Genomic DNA, 8,559 nt, shown 5'->3' with positions numbered 1-8,559 from the left:
AAGTTGTATTATATTACGACAAGGAAAAAATGCTATAAATAAAGAAAACAATAATTATATATTAATGATTACTAAAATAAAAAACAAAACAATTACCAGGGTTTTCAGTATTTGAAAAGTACATAGTAGATTTTACTATTTTCTCATATTCCTGTACATTTAAAACTGGATAAAGCTATGAGTAGCCTTTAAATTTACCCACTAAGATTACTATTTATAGATAATCTCATCATGTGTATGTGGCTTTTATAATTATTTGTTCATCACTAACATATAACTTAAGGGAGCCCTAAAGATTTATCAGAAACTGTGTACTTAAATTCTTAACTCTTCACTCTGCTTCTTTACACAGTCTTTGCAACTTCTCATTAGCAAAGTTTCTATAAACTCTGAAATATACATACATGCTACCGGAAATATTATATACTTTATCGAAAAAATTTATGACCTACCAGTCTTAATTTTGCATATATAAGCAAATCCCAAAATGAAACATATTTAAATCATTAAAACTTTTAACAAACCTTAACATTTGCTGCAATGATCATTATGACAGGTGCCTTGTGTAGAATAATTGAATTCCTCCTCCTACACATCTCATGAACAACAAATATCTGGAATTATTTTGTATTTGTCATGTCAATATTGACTTTATTCTTAAATGTGTGCTTATGTAAGAAATACATGGTTGCAAAATTTCACAATTTTTTAAACTTACTTTTTGTTGAATTGTCTAGTTTAAGACAATCAATTACAATTTATATATAAAAAATGTTCTGTGCTCAATTTGGCTGCACATACACTAAAATTGGAACATACAGAGAAGATTAGCATGGTCCCTGCACAAGGATGACACGCAAATTAATGAATCGTTCCATATTTTTGCACCAACAGATGCTGGATGGGATGTGGCCAGAAGGGAAGCCTACTGCACTCTTGGTGGGAGTGTAAAGTTGTTCATCCATTTTGGAAAGCGGTTTGGAGCTTCCTCAAAAGACTGCACATAGAGCTCCCCTATTACACAGCAATCCCACTTTTGGGCATTCACCCAAATGATCACAAATAAGTCCATACTAAAACTACCACCACAACAACGTTTATTGTAGCATTATTTGCCATAGCTAAGATACGGAACCAACCCCGATGCCACTCAGTAGAAGAATGGATCAAGAAAACGTTCTGTGTGTGTGTGTGTGTGTGTGTGTGTGTGTGTGTGTGTGTGTGTGTGAATGTACACTTACACAACCACTTTGGAAAGCAATCTGGTGAGTCCTCAGAAAGCTAATTATTGACCTTCCTTATGGCTCACTCATACCACTTCTAGGCATCTATTCTGAACAACAGGTACCAATATTCAAGGATACATGCACCTCCATGTTTATTGCAGCACTGTTCACAATATACAGGATATGAAAACAACCCATATGTCCCACCAGAGATGAATAGATCCAAAAACTGTGGTAACTATACACAACGGAATATGTTCCAGCCATTAGAAAGACAAAATAATGGCATTAGCAGGGAAATCAATCAAGCTACAGGAAATCATGTTGAGCAAGGTAAGACAAAAGCAAAGAGACAAACAGCACATGGTCTCCATGGTAAGTGGATGTTAAATCCAAAATGTAAGGTGATACAACAAAATTAACAACACTTAAGAAACCAAGGACTTCCACTCATCTGGTCGAATCACTACTAAATATCCTCATTCTGCTGATCATATTTGCACACTGAAGGGAAACCAGGAAGACGACACAGAACTAGAGGGAATCAGGGAAAAACATACAACAGTGGGATCCATCAGCTGCACTGGATATTGACCAAAATGAACTAAGCAACTCAATGTCACTGAAGGGAAGGAGGGAACAAGTGGGAAAGAGGGAACAGCAAACACTATACAAAACAAAAGAAATATACATATTTCAAAACAAAAAACTATACATATGGAGGAAATAACTCTATTGCAAAGCTCATAGAACTCCTAAGTATTGTAAACCATGATAGACAATTTGCTCCATCAAAGTTAGAATGTGTTTGTGACTTTAACTAAGCATCACTATCCCACAATATTGTGAAATATGGGAAATTATGTAATCATTTAATCACAATAAAAACATTTGAAAAAATGATGAAGGTGGAAAACTAAGTTGCTCTAAAAAACAAAAAAGGAAAATGTTCTGTGTGTATATGTGTGTACACACACACATATACTATATATATACATATATATGTGTATATATATTAATTCTATGCCTCCATCAGAAAGAATGACATCGCCCAATTTTTAGGAAATGGAAAGACTTGGAAAAAAATTATATTAACTGATGTAAGCCAAGTCCAAAGAAACATAGGTCCCATGGTATCCCTTATTTACAATGACTAGTATATGTCTGGGATAAGCAGAAAAGTTGAAAAGCTATGTGTATATGACTACATAAGTAGATGTTAAGCTAAATGACCCCCAAGATAGAGACACAAGTGGTTTTTTCTTTCTTGCTGTTGTTTCTCACATATTTATAATGTACAACGTGATTTCTTTTTTTTTTTTTATGTGTTCCTCCCCAACAATATAACCCCTGTTTTCACTTTACTTGATGTTGGTGCACCTGCATCTTGTATATACACTTCTCTAATTTGGGGAAAGAAAGGGACAAAACGACATGCTTAAATAGGAATACAGTTTGACCCATTGTATAACAATAGATGCACAAGACAATATTTTGAAGAACGAATTTTACAATTTAGGCTGGGGACATTGGGTGGGGCTTGGAGGTGTGAGGAGTGTACTTGTGGAGGTGGAAGGGAAGGAATGGTGGGGGAAAAACAAAGGAGGAGGTAACAATGCTTGATAGGAAATGTACTTATTACTTTGCTCATGTAACTATAACCATTCTGTACAGTATTTTTACAACAAAAAATGTATAAAAATGTTTTGAGATGGAAGAGTTTAGTTTGCCTATTGTACCCAAATAATATCGTTAACAAATAAATTAATGCAAAACACTGATATGAAGATATTTTGAAAAAGTTAGTGTGTGTGCATTCCTGCGTGTTGGCATGCTCAGAGTTTGAAATCAGGGCTTCAAGGTCTCGCTATGTCTTTCTCTCTAGATTGGTGAGCTACTATATGAGCTACATCTCCATTCCTGGCCCTTTGTTAGTTCATTAAATTTTTTGAAAAATAATCTCATGAATTTATTTTGCCCTGATTGGCTTCCAAATGTTATCCACAGATCTCAGGCCCCTGAGTAGGTATCCCGAGTAGTTAGGATTACAGGTGTGACAAACCAGCACAAGGCTTTCAGAATAATTTTGAAAGTAGAAGAAAATTTACTTCACAGTGGCCTGTTTTATCATTTCCTAGTTTTAAAGCATTTTGGAGTGATTATATGTGATTTTTTTCATTCTTGAATTCTTAAAATACAGTAAGTGATGATATTTAAAAGATTTAGTACTTTTTAAAAACGATACTGGAACTTTAAATAAAAAATAAAATAAAATATATGAGAGCAGCGATACAGGAGATGCGACTGGGGGAAATACTGTAGTATCGTAGAGTAGAAGAGCTGTGGAAAGGAGTAATTTTACATTAACATAGCAAGTAATAAACTAGCATACAGCTTTTCAGCCTCATGTCAGTCATTAAAAAGTTTAAACAAAATGCATAATCAGCAAACCAATAGAGATAAAATAGGAAACTAAACAATTAAGATGAAAAGATGACTTGGACCAAGAATAACAAATGACACAATTAGGAAACAAATAACAAGCTGCTGGGCTGGGAAGGTGACTCAGTGGTAGAGTGCTTGCCGTGCATGCCTGCGGCCCTGGGTTTGATTCCTCAACACGACATAAGCAAAAAGAAACAAGCCGGAAGTGGTGCTGTGTCTCAAGTTGTAAAGCGCTAGCCTTGAGCTGAAATGCTGAGGCAGAGCGCCCAGGTCCAGAGTTCAGGCCCCACGATCGGACCCAAAAAATAAAATAAAAAAAAAACAAGCTAATAAGTTTAAAAATGATCACCCTTAATTCTATTGAGTTGTTTAGATCACAATTTGTTAGAAGTATAATTCAAATCAGAGTTTAATAGTATATCATTTTAATAATAGTTACTTATTGATTTCTTAATATTGAATGTTTAATATATAATTTTAATTTCAGCAGCTATAGAAAAGAAGAAAGTGAAAATAATTTTAATAATATATTTATGAATTGTAAAATTGAGAAGCATTAGAGTTTAAACAAATAACATATCATTATTGCTTCATTTCTGTAATTTAATGTAATAATTCAAAGTGTATTCTACACTTAGCACTCATCTTAACATCAAATAATAAGTTATTGCACATGACTCTTGGTATTAGTTGGAAGGGTTCATCACTGTGGTAAAATTCACACCACATAGTACACGAGGGTATGACCCCTCTCATATAGCTTAAATTGTGGCAATTTGATTTCTACATGCATGTTAAATTCTTGTCTAGGTGACATCTATAAAATTATTTACAATTATATATACGGGGACTGTTTCAGATGATTCTTGAAAGTCATATTCATTAATTAAATTTTTATTATTTCATACCAAATAAATATTTACAGAGAGACTGAATTTTTGTGTAGATGATGGTGTATGTGTGCCAGATTATATGTATTAAGGCTTATTTTGTATTCCTGACATTGTTTCTTGAGTTGGATTTATTTGTCCATTATGGGTTAAGTGTATTATATTGGATCTATGAAAGTAAACTGAATGTTTATTCCATTAATCCTTTGTCTAATCCCAATATAAATTATCCATGTGTTTAAAGTAATGAAAATAACAATAGATAAAAGCAAGATAAATCAGTCTGTAGTAGACAAATATTTACACCATTGAGAGTTGGTCCTCTTTTACACTACAGAATATTCTTGGGAATATGTGCTCCAGGCTGACCACAACTGAAGATTATTACGGTTTGATCTATCATAAGAGAAGGAAGGAAAGGTAACCTTCCTTCCAAATGTCTGATCCCAGGAATGTGCTCTGCTTTGTGGTGCATACTTGGAAATGAACATTTTTCACAGTCAACCTTGAAAAGCCATCTAGATAGATGACTTCTGTAAGTGGTTATAAAGCATTATTGATGGCTTTGCAAGGATGCCTGATTGCCTCATTTTGAGACAATTAACAGGAATTTAGTCAATTGTTCTTTGTATCTTTAGGAGAAAAACCCATTGACTCTAGGCCAGGGGATCACAGGGGCCCAGAGAAACTACTACCTTGAATAGTAATCCTAGACATCTAAAACAAAACACACACACACATACACTCCAGTAAGCACAGCCAGGCAGGGTTGCTATCATAGCCTACATGAAGTCAGGCAAAAAACAGAAGCTGAGAATCATTTAGCTGATAACTAATATATTTGTTATAAGGCAGACTCAAATGAGACTCCAGAGAAAGGACAGAAAGACTGATCAGGGAGACTAAAATTGGTCACACAAAGATTGGAATGTAGAATTCCTTGTAGAACAAATAAATCATAGAACGCTTGTGCATGTAAGAACAAGAAAGAAGACCAAATTCCAGGAAGGCACATATTCTTAGAAGTCAGCTTAATCAATTATCAGTGCAAATCTTTGAACTCTTAAATATTTGACCACATGTGGGAGAAGGTTGAAAAGAAAGAAAATTTCATCACTCTATTAGGAAGTCCAATATCACATTAGGAAGTAATCAAGCACAGATTTGTAAAAAAAAGAGAAAACAATTATTCAAAATGAGGGTTTCATTTCTTTTGATGTAAAAGTTCTTAAATTAGCTGCTAGCAAATACCGTACAATTGATCCAGTCCCCCAGCTGAGTTAATATTGATTGCAGTATTACCACATGAAGGAAAAGAGAAAATTTACAATGTTTGATGAAATGAGGTGAAGGTGATGTGTTCTAATAGTAATATCTGAGGTTTAGACCCAGGTGAAGAGGTGGATTTTCTTTTCTAAAAATCGTGCCAGTGAATCACAGCTGTAATCCTAGCTACTGAGGAAGCTGAGATCTGAGGACTACAGCTCAAAGACAGCCTGGGCAAGAAAGACTATTATTTCCATTTAACCATCAGAAAACCAGAAGTGGCACTGTCGCTCAAGTGGTAGAGCACCCACCTTGAGTTGAAGAGTTCAGGGACAGTGCCCAAGTCCAGACTTCAAGCCCCTTGAACAGCAACAAGAAAAAATATCCTTTTCATGGACTACGTACATCTCTTCCTAACATTCAACAAAGGAGCCATTTTATCACCCACTACCTTTGAGTCCTAATCTAGCTACTGCATATATATTGATTTGGTATCTTATATAAAACGGTTCATATTTGCGGAAACAAATACCAGCAGTGGTAATTTTTTTCCAGTCCTTGAACTATGGGCCTGAGCCCTGATCATGTATATACTGGTAGCTTTCATGTGAGCTTGTTTGTTATTTATTGTATTACTGCCCATAAGGGGAATTACTGGGTCTTAAGGGAGATCTACATTTCCTCTTTTCAGAAAACTCCGTACTGCATTCCACAGTGGTTGAACATGTTTAATTTCCCATCAACAGTGTAATCGAGTTCCCAATTGGCTACATCCATGCCAGCGTTTGCTATTGTTAGTTTTCTTAGTAATGGCCATTATAATGGACGAGGTAGAATCTGTCTTGTTTACTTATAGATTTGTATGCATCTTCTAGCTACAATAAATGAATGAATCCATGAAAACTATATTGCTCTGAGTCTGCATTCCTCTTTTCTCTTAATATAATTTTCCCAAACCTTTCATGTTCCTTACCACTGGTGAAAAGTCATCTTTCTGATGGGTGAATATAATTCCATTGTGTGTGTGTGTGTGTGTGTGTGTGTGTGTGTGTGTGTGTGTGTGTGTGTGTGTGAGTGTTTGTGTGTGTAAGATGACTATAGGCCCATGAATTCATTTCTAAGCTTTCTGTTTCATCTGTAATTTTGTAATTCCATATTATAGTTGCATTGCTTTCTCTTCTACATTGAAGAATATTGTTGGGATTTTGATGAGTATTGCCTTGCCAATTGTTTAGGGGAAGTATTGCAGTTTTCAGAATGTTAATTCTTCCAACTAGGAACATTGAAAGACTTTCTATTTCCTTGAATCTCATTCAATTTCCCTTTTTATATTTTTAAAGTTTTAACATATAGGTCCTTCACGATTTTAGTTAATTAATTCCTAGTTTTGTTGTTGTTGTTTTGTTTTGTTTAGATTTGATTTGATTTTGAGGCTAGTATATGAGGTCGTTTTTTGGATTTCAGCGTGGATTTTCCCATTGTTGGTAACAGAAAAACTACTGATTCTTGTGGTTTTTATATCCTGCTACATTGATGAAGGTTAGCATCACATTTATTAACTTGAGGGAGGAATCCATAGGGTCCTTTAAATACAGGGTCATTTCATCTGTAAAAAGGGATAGTTTTACTTCTTCCCTATTTGGATCTGCTTTATGTTTTTCTCTTGTCTATTGCTCTTGCAAGAAAGTCCACTACCATATTGAAGAGTAGTAGAGAGTGAACATCCTTTTCTAATTCTTCATGTTAATGACTTCATGCTTCCACACTTAGCTAAACGCTGATTATCTCTATCATATACATACTCAGTTTAATATTGAGGAATGTTCCATGCATTCCTAGGTTCTCAGACCTTTTAATCATAAAGGGATATTGGAGCTTGTTAAAAGCTATTTCTACACCCTATTGACGATCATTTGTTTTTTGTCCCTGCTTCTGCTGATGGTTTGTATTATGTTTATTGACAAGAATATTGAATCAAATCGTATCCAAGATGAATCCTATTTGATCATACCATATGATTTTTTTTGTTATTTGGTGAAACTGGTTAGTGAGAATTTTATTAAGAAGTTCTGCATTAATGCTTATCAAAGAGTTTGGTTCATAGTTCTCTTTCTTTGGTGAATCCCTATGTGATTTGGGGAGGAGTCTAATTCTAGTTTCATAGAATGTGTTTGATAATGTGTCTCTCATCGATACTAGATGGATGCATCTTGGTTTTTGATACTACTATCTAATCTATGTCTTCTATTTGGAAATTTAAGTCTACTGATATTGAGCTTTAAGACAGAAATATCTGAAATAAGTCCTGATATGTTATACACCTGTTATTAGAAGCTGTGCCTCATGTACTCTTAACATATTTACCTTGTTCTCTGGTAGGGAGCATTTTATATAAATAGTTCCTCTTCTTCTTGATCTTCTCTATTTAGTATATATTTGATTATATTCTATTCTGATAATTTGGTGGACATAGGTTGTTTCAAATTTTCTTTGTCATGAAATATGTTTATATATCCTTTAAATGTAAAGGAGAGTTGGCTTGGGACTGTATTCATGGTTGGTAGTTGTTTATCTTTAATGTTTGTCATATATAATGCCAGGCTTTCCTTTTTACCATATCAGCTAAGAAACCTGTTTCTTATTCTGACTGTATATCCTTTATAAATAATCAATCTTTTCTCTATGGCATCTTTAAGAATCCTTTCCTTGATCTTTAATAATCCTCTAATGGA

General features: G+C 34.3%; 1 non-coding gene across 1 annotated transcript; it reads left to right on the top strand.

Moving 5' to 3' along the window:
- The first annotated feature begins 778 nt into the window (after positions 1-778).
- LOC122111044 lies at positions 779-884 on the top strand. Its single transcript, XR_006147983.1, has one exon. It is a non-coding gene; the product is annotated as a U6 spliceosomal RNA (small nuclear RNA).
- The last annotated feature ends 7,675 nt before the right edge of the window (positions 885-8,559 follow it).

Source organism: Dipodomys spectabilis, unplaced genomic scaffold, assembly GCF_019054845.1.
Source record: "Dipodomys spectabilis isolate Male_0828 unplaced genomic scaffold, ASM1905484v1 ptg000084l, whole genome shotgun sequence".
NCBI lineage: Eukaryota > Metazoa > Chordata > Mammalia > Rodentia > Heteromyidae > Dipodomys > Dipodomys spectabilis.
The sequence above is the reverse complement of the archived record's forward strand: the minus strand, read 5'-3'. Positions and strand labels throughout refer to the sequence as shown.